General features: G+C 41.0%; 1 protein-coding gene across 9 annotated transcripts in view; it reads left to right on the top strand.

Annotated features, from left to right (window-relative positions):
• br (broad-complex core protein) overlaps nt 1-16,268 on the top strand; it is a 677,309-nt gene that overhangs the window by 295,853 nt on the left and 365,188 nt on the right. The gene's annotated exons all lie outside the window — the stretch shown is intronic.

Below are 16,268 nucleotides of genomic sequence, written 5' to 3'. Positions count from 1 at the left end.
GCGAGTGGTGTGACGAAGAAGTTGGAAGGCTCTGGAAGAGAGAAATCTGGCCCGACAAAGAATGCTACAGAGGCCCACTCGAAATAATATGGCAGTTTTTAAAGAAAAACGGAGAATAGCAAAGACATTGATGAGGAACAAGTAAAGAATAGAAGAAAGGGAGAGAGTGGAAGGAATGCAGAAGAATTTTGAAAACAAAACAAGGTAGAAAATTCTTCCGTGGGGTTGGGCAAATAAAAAAGGGATATCAACCTAGAGTGAATATGATTAAGGATGAGACTGATAGACTGATTGTTGGGAAAGAACGAATTCTGAAAAAATGGGCAAAACATTTCGAAACATTACTTTCTGTCAGAACAATAAATGAAGAAAGAGAAGTATCAGGTAGTATGCAAACTTCAGAGAGAGATGAGGAGGGGGTACGTGGAGATGAAGCTGAGGGGGAAGAGAGGAATGATGAGAATAGAGATGAGAATGAAGACGAAATGGGATCACCATCGATTGAAGAAATTAGAGAAACTATAAAACAATTGAAGAACAGTAAAGTCCCAGGGAATGATGTCATGACGGCAGAAAAGGTAAAACATGGAGAGGTAGTCTTGGTGAGGAGAATACATGAGGTAATTAAAAGGGTATGGGAAACAGGTAAAATGCCGGAGGACTGGACACTAGCAAATATATGTCCTATTCATAAGAACGGGTCACTCATGCAATGCAAGAATTATCGAGGTATATTCTTACTGAGTATAGTGTACCAAATCCTCTCTACAGCCCTAACAAAGATAGTAGTAGAGCAGAAGGAATTACAGGGGAGTACCAAGCTGGTTTCAGATCTGGAAAATTGACGACGGGCCATAGTTTCACCATGAGAAGAAGGCCTACGGCAAGGAGATCCCTTATTACCAGTGTTATTTAATCTAGCGCTGGAGAAAGCTGTAAGATCAATAACAACTAATCCGGGTGGTAATATTTACAATAGACTGATCGAAGTTTTGGCTTATGCAGATGATATCTGCTTAGAAGTAACGAGGCACAACTGCCTTGAGGGAGCTGAAAGATGCGGCTGGGACGTTGGGTTTGGAGATAATTGAGGCTAAATCTAAATATATGGTAACGGAGAGAAGTGGAATGAACACCGAAAAACTTCAAGTGGATGATTACACCTTTGAAGCAGTAGATAGCTTCACATATCTTGGCTCAGTAATAACATCAGAAAATAAAGTTGAGACAGATACTGTAAATCGTATTAAGGCTGCCAACAGATCCTACAGGGCTCTGTACCCTCTTCTGAGAAGTAAAAATTGAAGCAGAAAATTTAAACTGACTCTCCACAAAACAATAGTCTAATTAAACCAGTACTTATGTATGGGAGTGAGGCACGGGTATTGATTGAGGCCACAGAGAGGAGATTATATGTGTTGGAAAGGAAAGTACTGAGGAAGATATTTGGACTGGTGAAGGAGGGAGATTTATGAAGAATCAGAATAAATGAAGATATTAGGTTATTGTATAAGGAGGCGGACTTGGTAACCTCAGTCAAAATGAGACGAATTGTATGGTTGGGGCATGTGCAACGGATGGAGTTGGGAAGACTTCCAAGCAAGGCACTGATAGGTCACCCTGGGGGTAGGGGAAGGAGAGGTCGGCCCCGGATGAGATGGCTGGATGATGTGGAGACTGATCTGAGGACCGTTGGAGTCAGGAGGTGGCGTAAGCGTGCTGAAGACCGAGACGACTGGAGAGCTGTGGTTAAGGAGGCCAAGGTCCTTAGAGGACCGTAGAGCCATGTAGTACGTAAGTACGTCATCAGTACACCGTATCCCGCAGGGTCTTGATACTTTTGGGGTTGATGATTCCTTTTCACTTTGACTTGTAAGCCCTTTTGCTGGAAATTATGTTTCACTGTCAGAACTATCGGAAGGTCATACCCAAGTTGAGTGTGACCTGATGGCATTTCCAGGAAGGAGGACGAGTAGTTTCAAAGGGTAGAACACTCAAGAATAATGTAGAATACTTACAAGTAAGCTTAAAAAAGTATTTTACAGATTTCATCTGTTCAGTTTAAAACTGCTGCATATAATATTGCAGGCTGCACTAAACAAAATTGTTCTGAAAATCACTTAAAATGCAGGCCAACGAAAAAAATGTTATAAATTGGAGTTTACAACATAAACTGATTCTCCGTCAATGATTTCTTTAAATATTGTTAACACGCGAGATATCGCACCCGCGGCAATTTGCCGCACTTTTAAATATTTGTTAATAATTTCGTTGCTATCCGCTGTAGGGCTTAGGGCTCTCGTTTCATCCCTCCCCTGCCTCTCTCTCGCCTGACGTTGATCATCGTCAGTGAATTGCCTGCTGCGTTCCGAAGTATTTTAAGCTTTCTTTCACTCTCGCATCTACCGCGGCATATTGCCTTCTTGCAACCCCTCGCGTAGTGCATTCTTACATGACTGCATCTCCAAGAAAGTTTCTTAAGTAAAGTTCATGAGGTTTATGGTGGCTTTCAGTGAAGTGTGGTGCTGTAGTTTTATCTTGAATTGTGACCAAATCATTCATTGAAATGTACAAGTGGAAACGTTGCGGCAATTTGCTCACGCGCGACCTCTCGCACTCTTTAAAAACTCTCGTAACTTTACCAGGTTTTGCGACAAAATTCATTATTTTTTTTACATTGAGAAAATATTGTTACTGGGTAATTATGTTAGTACTAGTCGAAAGGCAGTTACACAGGGTACATATTAATATCTTTATCAGAGCATTCACCGCCAAAGGAAAATAGCAGCTCATTAAAATATGAAGCGTGAGCAATTTGCCTTCGCGCGACGTCTCGCGTTCTAAAACGGGTGCGACCTCTCGCGTGTTAAAATGCTGCGTTGTTCTGGCATGGTGTGGAGACATAAAATTTTTTATTAGACTGAATGATATAAATTATATTCGGTTCATTTTAATCAACGCAACAGATTAAAAATATACAAATAAGCAATTACGGATCTTCATTCCGAATCGGAGCACGTGTTCGCAGTAGCAGCAGCAACAACAACAAAATTACACAGTTATCAAAAACATTAGAATAGCTCAATCTAATGTACTGTATTTGGTACATAAACCTCATTCAACGTTAAAAGTAATGCCTGTAGGATTTTTTCTAATCGAAGCTACGTGTTTACAAAAAAAAAAAAAATATATATCAATAACTAACCTTTACTGGCTGTGGAAACGTTTGCTCACGGTGGACAATTGAGGTATGGTTTTCTTTCGGATTTCTTCCGCACTTGAATGATTTGCCAACATTTCGCCCAATTGACATCTGCTTTTCGGCATTCTGGAAAATCTATACATTTGAGGACCACCAATGAATCAGTCTCACATACACGACCTTTAACACGCCAGGCGAAGCTAAGAGCAGTTTGCATCGATGTATGATGTGATAACTGATAACATTACTAATTTTTATTCGCAGGTTGGAAATTCATTCTTTTTCAAGAATGCTTAGATATAAGCCCGGTTGACTTTGCGACATTCAAGGCCGTGCCCAGGAATATTTTTTCGGGAGGGGAAGGAGGGGTTAGTAATTTTATGTCGGGGGGGGGGGGCTGTATTGTTCCAAACACACAAGCTATAGGAGCAATCAAATACCCTGTAGAATGCACCTCCACGGTAACCTCCGCCTGTCGTATGAAGTGACTAAAACGGGGACTTATGGGGCCCAATTTGAGAGCGCGGATTGGCAACCACGGTTCCCGTAGCTAAGTCTGGCATTGCTTCCACCTACTTACTTATTAACTTGCTTGCTTGCTTGCTTGCTTGCTTGCTTGTTTACTTACTTTTTTTTTGGCTTTACGTCGCACCGACACAGATGGCGACGATGGGATAGGAAATGGCTAGGAGTGGGAAGGAAGCGGCCGTGGCCTTAATTAAGGTACAGCCCCAGCATTTGCCTGGTGTGAAAATGGGAAACCACGGAAAAACATTTTCAGGGCTGCCGACAGTGAGATTCGAACCTACTATCTCCCGAATACTGGATACTGGCCCCACTTAAGCGACTGCAGCAATCGAGCTCGGTTACTTAATTACTTGTGTCAGGCTCTTTATTTTCATCTTTTCTATCCGACTACCCTTGGTCAGCACTTGTCATAGTGTCCACATTTTGGAAAGTCGGGGGAAAACATTTCGGTCAGAGAAAGTCAGGGAAATCTTCCCCGTTGATGGATTTGAAGGGATATTTTTAGGCTCTTGTCTGTTGTAACCCAGGCTACTGTAGCATATCTTTTTCAGGTATTTTTTTCACAAGAAGTGCGTAACAATTCTACTATTTTTGTTGTGCCCTAGTGTAATTTCTTTCAACCATTTTTATTTTGTTCTTTTTATTTCAGTTCTAGGATGCTTTCTTGAAACTCATGACAAAGGCTAACAAGCAGTGTACCATTTAATAAACTTTGGCTAGGCAGTAAAGTGTTTCCCGAACTGAGCGGTTGGTTGGCCATATTGGTAAATGATGAGACTCAGCATATTGTAAAGTGTGTTGTAAATCATTCAAACTTAGTAAAATGGGCAAACAAGCAGTCACTTATCATGCCTAAGGACCTACTCATATTATAAAATACACGAGAACTAAGTCTTCCCAGCCAACTATGTCTTTATTTGCAAAGAATACCTCTACTCCATCTCCACTTGATACACAGCCATTAGTTAGCACTACATCCAAACTACAAAGGAATTAGCAGTGCCAGGAACAAGTAAAAGGAGTTTAAAGACTTGCAGTGTGAATAAAGATAATGTTAAATCGGCTGAAGCCATACGGGCTCTACAGTTTGTCACTGGAAAGGTGTTTCTCAGCTCTTGTGATGAAACTTCCGCAGCATTCAAAACAATGTTCCCAGACAGTAAAATAGCTCAAAACGTTACTATGGGTAAGACTAAGTTTTCCTATATTATACATAATTGAATAGCCCCATATTTTAAAGAAAGTTTTCAAAATGACTTAAAACAGTACTCTGACTACGTTGTTTGTTTTGATGAATCATTATACAAATTTGTCCAAAGAGGACAAATGGACGTGTAAGATTTTGGGATGTGGATCTTCAAAAGTTGCAACAAGATATTGGAATAGTGTATTTTTAGGCAGGGCAACTGCGGGTCACTTATTAGATGGGTTTATACATGGACTGTCCTTACCTTTAGGCAATATTTTGCAAATCTCAATGGATGGGCCGAATGTTAACCTCAGTTTTATTTAAAAACTTGAAAATTATTTGTAAGTTGTACACCCTGAGGCCAAACCTATTTTTGATATAGGCATATGCAGTTTGCATACAGTGAATTGAGCCTTGAAAACTGGGATCTCCAAAATTGACTAGGGCCTTTTAAATGTTTTCAGATCTCTGAAAGATAGCCCTGCTCGACGTGCTAAATATATAGGCATAACAAGCACCGCATTTCCGTACACGTTCACTACAATAAGACGGTTGGAAAATGGATGCTTTGTTGATCAAGCTCTTAAAATATACGGTCACATTGACAAATCTGTGAAAGAGTACACTAAAAAAAACTGCAACAACAACCTGCAGTACCTTAGAGAAGCCGTGTTTTTCGAAGTATTTTGCCATATGTTGAACCTTTCCTCAGTAGATTTCAAAGTCAGAAACCTATGGTGCCTGTGACAGATTTGTCTTCAAAATTTGAAAACTGTTTTGAATATAGACGTAGACTAATTGGAATTCATTATTTTCGCCTACATTAGAAAGGCAGATGAAATACTTTTGATCTCAAGAGAGCTTTAAATCCACATGAAATAGTATTAGATTGCTGTGGTAAAATAATGTTATTTTCATGTTTGAATTACTCTTTTAATTAGTTGTACTTTATTCCTTGGAAAAGATAAGATAAGGTATATGTTAGGCCTACATGTTACCTTTAAACAATTTGTTTATATATATAAAGTGCCCATCAGTGTTATTGTTTTTGCATAAATAATTGAAAAAAAGGAAGTGGAGGGAGAATTAGGCCAGCTATGGGAATGGTGGAGGCTAGAATTTCCTTTTTTTGTAAAACAGGCTGTTCGGCAAATTAACTTGCCGCTCAGTTTTCGTCAGTCAGCGAAATGTTTCTTAGTAGGTTAGGGAAAGTCCGGGAAACTTGAAAGACCACATCTGTGGACACTATGGCTTGTTTTCTTTTGATCCTGACGTTGCTAGGTTTGCACAGCGTAGGAAGTCTTGAATGTTGACCCCTTACCGGATCTTCCCTTTCTTTTCCCGATGCCTTCATTCTTCGAAGGCCGGGCATCTTCCTCATTCCTTCTGATTAGAGTTAATGGAGACTGGTTGTAAAATAATAATAATAATAATAATAATAATAGACCTATCTGTGTTAGTGCGACGTAAAGCCACTAGCAATAAAAATAATAATAATTATAATGGCATATGGCTTGCGGATAGGCATGATGTGGTCTTTCGAGGTGACGCCCTACAGGAAACCTGCCTGTCTGTGAGGGCGGATCCTTACCTAATATGGATTCTAATGAGAATAACATTATTACACTCATGTTCATAAAAAACAGAACACCTTGAAAGACTATACATAGGAATTTCATATTCACAGGACATGTTCATTAGTATGTTCTGCAGAAACGATTAGCATTTCATTCACCTAGCTTCAGCATGTGTCCTCTTGCCTAGTAGGCACTGAGTCCTCCATGGCACTATAACGTGTTCCATGGGCATCGTCGCGTATAAGGCGCGAAAGGCGTCCTGGGGTATAGCCATCCATGCTGCATTCACCTGGTTGCACAATTCATCTTTGGTGGGTGAATTGGGTCACTGCGCCGCACCCGTCGCTTCACCATATCCCACACATTTCCGATTGGCGACAAGTCCGGTGATCGGGCGACCAGGGCAACAGTTTGACATGCTGTGACAACAGAGGCACGTGTTCGTGCAGCAACATGTGGTCGCGCATTGTCCTGCTGAAATATTGTGTCTGGGGTGTCGTGCAGAAAGGGTATGGCTACGGGTCATAGGATGTCATTCACATAGGTCAAACTGGTCACAGTGCCCTGGACACGCACCAAATGTGATTTGTGGTCGTACCCAGTAGCACCCCACACAATAATGCCTTGAGTTGGCGCTGTATGTCTTGTTGCGAATGCAGTTAATGTGATGCCTCTCCCCCTGTCTGCGGCGAACCAAAATGTGGCTATCATTTTCAAACAAACAGAACCTGGATTCATCCGAAAACACTATCTGCTGCCATTCCTATCCCCAGTGACGTCGTTCCATGCACCCCTGCATTCTATAATGTTTATGCACATTAGTCAAAGGTAGACGGAGAAGTGGACGACGCGACGGCAACCCAGACCGTAATAAACGGCGACGGACTGTCAGTGTACGATGTGTTACACTGTTCTACTGTTGCGCCAGAGCCGAGGACGACGAAGACCTTTCATGCAATGCCATTCGGATGAGGTATCGATCTTCTCGGAGGGTGGTCTAGGTGGTGTGACCAGACCCATCTCGACGTGTTTTACGGCCTTCTATGTACCATTCTGTACATACTCTTGCACTGCCGATACACTTCGTCGCTCGTAAGCAGCTATTTTCCGGATGGATGCATCACGTTCTCTCATGCCAATAATGCGCACTCTTTCAAACTGACTCATTTGACGGTACGCTTCTCGCATACGCCTGCGATGTATTCTGCACGTCTGTTCAAGTCACACTGATAGCTCGGTTTATAGCGAAAACGAGAGCCGCAGGCACATTTTACCAGTCGTTGGTGGTGCGCTGAGATATCGATGTGGACTTTGAATCTGAGGGCCGACATGGTTCAGATGCTATTCATTTCTTCAGAACATCCTAATGCACATGTCCTGTGAATATGAACTTCCTATCTCTAGTCTTTCAAGGTTTGCTGATTTTTATGGACATGAGTGTATTATTATTATTATTATTATTATTATTATTATTATTATTGAATTCTAATAACACAAATACCCAAACCCGAACCAGAAGAATTAACCAATGAAGGTTAAAAAATTCTCGACCTGGCAAAGAATCGAACCCGGCACTCTTTGGATCAAAGGTGAGCATTCTTACCATGTAGCCCTGAAGCTGGACACAACTCTTCTCCTCGTCCCGAGGTGGTAGAGATCTTTTCAGACACAGCCCCAATGGAGATGAGCTACCTGTGCCATTTTAACCTCATACCAGCCCTCCTAGCATTTCTGTATGCTTATTAAATATATGACACCCGTGTGCCATGTTTAATAGTTCTTTTTATTTATATATTATATGTGAATTTCACTAATTTAAAATTTTCCCTTGCAGAATTGTTTTTAAAACACTGCATAAAATATCCTTCGTCTATAATTTTCATATCATCTTGAATTTGCAAAGTTACATAAATAGCCAAAATATATTTCGTTTAATACTATTAAAGTTTTTAATTTTTGTGTTTGGGTATTGTTGGTGAAATAGAGTGCCAATTCACATATTTTAAGTCATTTACATGATAATTTTCATTTCGTTCCTCCAAGTCTGTCACTAATCATTTTTTCAAAAATTGTTTAGGCGATGACATATTTTGCATAAGTACCAAATGTTGTCTTTTGGTATAATGTTGTAAGCAATAATTTTTTCATTCTAATTTTCAAATTTCAGTAGGTAAATACAGTATATTCAATACTGGGTTCACTCAGCCTCGGGAGGTCAACTGAGTAGAGTGGGCTCGGGGCTAGTTTTCCACCTCAGCCATCCTTGAAGTGGTTTTCCGTGGTTTCCCCACTTCTTTTCCAGGAAAATGCTGGGATACCTAACTTTAGGCCACGGCCACTTCCTTATCCACCCCTTCCAATCTTCCCATCGCCCACAACGGCCCTGTTGAGCACAACAAGCGAGGCAACCCGGGCGAGGTTCTGGTCCTCCTCCCCAGTTGTATCTCCGACTAAATGTCTCAAGTTTCAGGACACTGCCGTTGAGGGGCTAGAGGTGGCATCCCACACTGAGTCCGAGGGAGAAACCAACTCTGGACGGTAAACTGAGCAAGATAGAAATATATACACTAATACGCATTTTCCAAATGGGAAATAGTATATTTTCTGTTCGTAAGGAAGAAATTTCGGTAAGAATCGGGTCCATAAATAATGTAGCCTATTAAATGATGAAATAGTTTAGCAACTACTACAAACGTTTAAAAATAATTAATTTTTATTTATAATAATGACTGCGACGACAATTACAGGTGAAATCTAGTAGGACATTGGGAAATTTAAGACTAAAAACAATATTTTGTTTTAAAAAAAACTAATTTATTTGAATTCTTTGCTATAAATGACCGAAAATTGTCTTCATCGTCAGGATCTTAATTCTATCTGAAAGTCGGCTACCAGGATTCATTTCAAAGATGGGCCGAAGATATTAACCACATTTGGTTAATCCTTCTGGCTCGGAAACAGAGCGTCTGTGGTGATCCTAATACACCTTCCCCTACACACAACATATCAATCTACTAATCACCACAGAAATATGTAACAGTAAATAAATCGCACCTGGTAGGTTTGGCTTCAGGAGGGGCATCTGGCATCCGTAAAACAGGACTTAATCCACATTAGTGCCGATCCCACATAACTGGAAAGTTCAGGAAAGTAGATCGATGAACTATCGGTACCTATATCTGAAACATAATATACATGAACTGATAGCAATATCAAAAAGTGAAGACTATTGTACGTTTCTTGGATATAAGCATTCAAATAGGTAGGTATTTAAACACTATCAATATTTAAACAATATACTTTTATGTTCTCCTGTTTCTGTATTTATACGAAGCTAATAAAAGGCCCAAGCAAAACATTTAGAGTAAAATGACTTGGACTAGAGTGTAGATAATGTAATGTTTATTAAAATCGTTAAAAACAACCAAAGCACGCCAAAGTTGAATTTTTTTGTATTTTTTCGGTAAATTTGTAAACTATATTCAGAGAGAAACCTTCAAAGACGGCGGAGTTTTATATCTTAAATTCGTTTTATTTTCCAAATTCTTGTTTGCGTAATAGTTTTAATTCAATGGGTTGAATTTTGGAAATTCCTTATGTGCTGCTTAAATTTGTCAAATCATTTCTTATTTCGGGATGGGGTTTGAACTCCCTAACCCCCACTCCCCCTTGGGACATTCATTTTCGAGGAACCAACTTCACGTACCGTAAGTATGGAGAGAAAAAAAAACAGTGTGATTTAGATCCCTTTCTGCGAAACAGTTACCAGTCAGTGATTGGTGAAGTGACCATGGGGTAAAGGAGAATATTGAAAACCTTTGCGGTAGTTCAAGAAAAATGTAATTCATCTGGTTTTATTATTAGTAGTAGTAGTATGATTTCTCAAGAGTCCTTATTATACTTCAAAGTTTTTAACATTGGATAACTTGTTCAGGTAGTGATTGTTTTGTTTTGTTTTGTTTTGTTTTGTTTTGTTTTGTTTTGTTTTGTTTGCATTATACGTTGCCTAAAATGCCTGTTATATCGCACACTTACAAATTAACTTCAGGCCATCAGATGTACTGACCTTTTTAGATATTTTGACAAACAGACGTGTCTATAATTAGGCATTTTTGCAGGAGATGCACTGACACCTGTCTTTGAGTCTTGCCCGGTTTACAAAATCTGGAGCCGGGCTGAGTGGCTCAGACGATTGAGGCGCTGGCCTTCTGACACCAACTTGCAGGTTCGATCCTGGTTCAGTCCGGTGGTATTTGAAGGTGCTCAAGTACGTCAGCCTCGTGTCGGTAGATTTACTGGCACGTGAAAGAACTCCTGAGGGACAAAATTCCGACGCCTCGGGGCCTCCGAAAACCGAAGTAGTTAGTGGGACGTAAAGCAAATATTATTATTATTAGTATTATTATTACTACAAAATCTGGACGGCCCTTTTGATTAATTCTCAAGGTTTACGTATCAGTTGACCTGTCACTTTGTGTGTGTGTGTGGGGGGGGGGGGGGCTAGTATACCGAATATTTGTTTAAACAGAATCCCTTGTCTAGGAGGTTATTGTCAAGTCAATGCGATGTTACCTACGCATGTACCGCACAGCCAGCTGCGTTCTTTTTTCTTTTTTTTTACTGTTGCTTTACGTGCACCGACACAGATAGGTCTTATAGCGACGATGGGGTAGGAAAGGGCTAAGAGTTGGCAGGAAGCGGCCGCGGCCTTAAGTAAGGTACAGCCGTGGTTTGGAAATGGGAAACCATCGAAAACAGTCTTAAGGGCTGCAGACAGTGGGATTCAAACCCACTATCTCCCCAATGCAAGCTCGCAGCTTTCATGCCCCTAACCGCACGGTCAACTCGTTCAACTTGCTCGGTCCAGCTGTGTTCCTATCACAGAATAGTTTCCAGGTAGCATCGAGCCAACGCGTAACTACGACTAGTAGATCATTTCTTAAGTAATGTTTTGATTAAAGTTAAGTTCAGTAATAAGAAAGATGTATTGCTCGTATGAACATACTCGGAATGTTTCCACAGCACTACACCAGCATCTCTTCAATGTTAGTTGAGTTACATTTTTGAAAACACATGTGATTCCTGGCAGCGCAAACTGTATTGCTCCTTTCACATTAGTGTTATCGTCCCTTTTGATTTATAAGCAATCCCTGTGTATCATTGCGAGTATTTTGCTGCTGACTATGTCTTTGGAATGTAAACGTTCTTTCGCTGCTATTTCGTTATGCGTTTATCTCTGTCACCGTTTATGGTGTGGACGTATATGTTTCTGATGTGTATATGTGCATGTACGAGAGTGGATCGAAAAGTAACGCACAACACTTTTTACGAAATATTTAATAATTAAAAAAACGTGTACAAAAACTTCCTATTTTTACTTGTTTTTGAACTCGAGGAGAAATTTCTCCCATGGTGACACGAAATTGAATATGCCTCGTTCATGGTACTCCGTTTCCGGGGAGTATACTACCTACGATTTAATTTCTTCATCCGAACCATAGCCAGTAGGAGACGGAGCGTGTGTGATCTCCCCCTTAGTTCATCGGTCCCTCCACTAGGTTGCTATTCTTTCGTTAATTGAGCTTCAGTTTACAAGCCATCATACGCATAAAAATATATTGCATGCACAATATCATGCTTTGGCTTACCATTCCAGAAGTCAGTTTTCAGATAGTTTAGAAAGCTTTCGGGTGGACTCCGTCCTCTTAGAAGATTTCAGTTCATTTCTACTTCACAAAATATAATAAAACCGGCAGTTCATATCATGTTAAACAAGATTAGGGATAGTGGTCATTGCATAATCATCACAACTCCCTAATTCCTTGGAATTTGTTCTGTGTTTATTGCTGCAGTCCCTAAAAAATGTGATGTTTTCCGTGAAGCAGGCTGATACATGTATGGCATTGTGTGGCCTTGGATGCGTTGCGTACTATGTATCCTCCTAGTTAATAAATCAGACCCTTCTCCGAAATCCGATAAAGTAGTTAGTGCGACATAAGGCAAATCACATTCCTCTTGTTCTTTTTCGTCCCCGACGGTATTAGGCTTCCGTGGCCAAGGGAGTCTTCCATGTCTGTTAAAACATCGCTGTGTTTAAAAATTGCGGAGATACTCTGTCAGGTTGTTATACAATTAAAAATATAACATTCAGAAATTTTGTTTTGCACATACCGGTATCAATGAAAATACGTATCTCAAAAGATCGCAAAAGTATTTTGATTAACCGGAATGAAATGAGAGAGGAGTTCCTGGCAACAAGAGAAATAACATATACGTAAGGCATGATGTAAGGACGGAAGGACGGACACGGACACACACACACACACACACACACACACACACACAGAGAGAGAGAGAGAGAGAGAGATAGCGAACTGGCCTTTGGTCCAAGGGGTCACGGGTTCAATTATCGTGTCTCTCTCTCTCTCTCTCTCTCTCTCTCTGTGTGTGTGTGTGTGTGTGTGTGTGTGTGTGTGTGTGTGTGTGTGTGTGTGTGTGTGTGTGTGTGTGTGTCCCTACATCATGCCTTACGTATATGTTATTTCTCTTGTTGCCAGGATCTCTCTCATTCCGTTTTTATCAAGAAACTTTTGCGAACTGCGGCAGGTATTTAATTAAGAAATAGTTATTGGGGTCTTCTGTTAACTATAATGTTTAGTTTCCTGGGCCAGCTTTCAGCAACGTTATTAATTGTTCAGTGTTGCTGCTCAAAATCATTCCACAGTTCAACAGGTAACTTGAAATTATCCAGTCACTGAGTTAAAAAAAATGTCTGAAAATGCCCTAACTTTATTTGCTTGTGGAGCGTCCGACGCGATTATCAAGCAGCATTCATTAACGAAGTCCTATAGTATTAACGCCAATGCTGCACACAGTGGTTACTCATTGATTTGAAAATGAAACCGTATTAAAATATTGATGAAATAAAATATCCAATCGTCGGACTATGTACTCCCAATTAGTGCTTACCTGATTACTTACACATACAATTGTGTATTGGCGCCAGCTACAAATAAATGTAATGAGAATCTTGAATATCACTAGGGTGTAAGGTAATAAGCTTATTTTGACAGCATAACATATAGGTTCTGGGAAAAGGACGTTGAAGTATGGTTTCCCCATTAAATTTGGTTATCCTTTAAAATAAAACCATAAATTGGATTTTTATACTAAACAAAATATATTCTTTAAATATTGACTTTAACGGGTGAGACCTGCTGCGATAATATCAATGATAATATAAAACTCTGAAATAATAACTGAAAGAAACTGTAGGCATTCAATTTGAAATCCTCGACCGGACATTTAAAAGTTGTACAAGAAATTTATCCCTCACTGGTTCACTTAATTGTACCTTGGAACACTTTGTGTTATTACGACGTATTCCTTTGAAATGGTATCAGCTATAGGTATCTCAAACCTAATTTGGTGATGTATCCTTTTAGTTTCACAAACGGGATATAGCATGGCTTGAAATTATATTCACACTTCACAATCAACCTTCCAAGTAATTCACTGTTAACTGTTAGTCTGCATTACGGCGACTCAGTATTAGACTGTCACCGAAGTGACACAAGATCTCGACCGAACAGATACACGAAACACACTCCGAACATATAATCCATTGGGTCACTGACGATTACGAATCCATATCACTGTTCGTAATCCGTCTCCTTCCAGTTGACTTCATGACAAGTATGTCCATTCAACTCTTCCAATCAACTGAACTGCCGCTATAGGATACAGCCCTTCATACAGGGTGAACAAAAATGCCGCACTTGGAGCTCGGCATGCAATTCCTCATCCTATTGCAAGACAAAAGTTTCCATAGCCAAATCGGATTTGGTGCTGTTGGAAAACAAGTCGAAAACGAGAAGCTGGCAACACTGTCACATCCTGCAGCGCATCGGAATGTAATAGTGAAACGTGCATCATCCCGCTCTACCGAACCCGCCGTCGCAGCTCACTGAGTAGACTGCTAGGTTATCAAACCCACATGCACCATGGAGCTACGGCTCGAATCTACGTCAGGTATTTTTTGTCTTTTGTGTGTGTGATGTAAGGTCCATAGTTCCCTAGTTCCCTTCGTGTAACTGCGTTTGTAAGCATGGCATTCTTTTGTCACATGACAATAGTCGAACACATGACAGTGTGATCCATTCAGCCGAATGCATTAGTCGACTAACCACGCAGTGCACAACCATAACTGGTCCTGTCCGGTGCATGTAGGGCGGCTTCCTGATGGAGTACACAAACGGCGAATACGTCGACATGCTTTTAGCGTTGGGTGCATCCGACAACCAAGCTTCTGTTGCTGCTCGTGAGTATGCAACACGGTACTCTCAAAGGCGCCATCCCGATAAGAATGTTTTTCGTCACCTTGAGCAACGCGTGCGGGAAACCGGTAATCTTCGTTCACAAGTAGAGGACAGAGGTCGTCCAAGGACTAGACGTACTCCACAGACAGAGGACGACGTTCTTTAAGCCATTCAGCAATCACCTCAGCGAAGTACCCGTGATATTGCAAGGCAGTTCCAGGTATCTCAAACACTGGTTGTTGACGTGTTGCACGACGAAAAACTGCATCCATATCATTACACGTTAACTCAACACCAGCAGCCAGAAGACCGCATTCAGCGAGTACAGTTCTGTAAATGGCTTTTGCAACAAGTTGAAGATAACGAACATTTTATAAAGAATGTGATATGGAGTGACGAATGTAGCTTCACTCGGGAAGGTATTTTCAACCATCACAAGAGCCATTCTTGGTCTGACCACAACCCACATGTCGCCCGTGAACGTGGCTTTCAGGCACGCTTTGGCATAAACCTGTGGCCTGGAATCGTGGGGGGAGTACTTTCAGGCCCTTACCTATTGCCAGACAAGTTGAAAGCGCCCCGCTATCGTACGTTTCTGGGCAGTACTTTGCCTGACGCTTTAGAAAACGTTCCGTTCGGCTACAGCTATGGTTTCAGCATGATGGTGCACCGCCACACTATGGAATGACTGTGCGTAACTGGTTAAATGAGGCTTTTGCAGGGCAGTGGAGGTCCAGTGTTCTCGCCTCCACGTTCCCCGGACCTTAACCCATTAGATTTCTATTTTTGGGGACACTTAAAGGAACATGTTTATAGTACTCCACCCGTGGATGTGCAAGACCTAATAGCTCGCATGCATGCTGCATCTGCAATGGTGGATGCAGGCGTGTATGTCTCCAGCGAGTGGCGAAGTGTTTGCAAATGAAAGGTGGTCGCTTTGATCATCTGCTGTGAAGTGAACGTTGCTCGTAAGTGTACGTACCGACTCCGTGAAGATAAGACTGGACGTCACACGTACACTCAAGGTAGGTAGAGTAAGAGGTAGGGATCACGCGCAGGTCTCCCCACCACGTTTGGCCGTCGGTGACGTCATCGTGAACCCTCAGCGTCTTGTCATCTGTATGAGGTAATACACAGCTGTGAGTTATTCTGTTTTAGCAACGCGCTAGAGGTAAGAGAATTTCATTGATCTTTTAACATCATCTCAGAAAAGGCATTCCACTTCACTATTACGATTAGAGTAATAATAGCAGATCAATGACAGTGTGAATCAAGCAGCGTTTCTGAAGTATTTCGATCTGAATAAAAGGTTGTAACAATGCTGTGATAGCAGTGGAATGGCCATTCCATATGTTCATGTTCTCAACTCCTCTGATAACAATAACAAGGGTGCTCTAATTGTTACAGACTCGAACATTAAAAGCTTGATGACTGCAAGAAGTATGTCCGTTGAT

This window comes from Anabrus simplex, chromosome 2 (genome assembly GCF_040414725.1).
Source record: "Anabrus simplex isolate iqAnaSimp1 chromosome 2, ASM4041472v1, whole genome shotgun sequence".
Lineage (NCBI taxonomy): Eukaryota > Metazoa > Arthropoda > Insecta > Orthoptera > Tettigoniidae > Anabrus > Anabrus simplex.
This window is presented reverse-complemented; position numbering and strand designations above follow the sequence as displayed.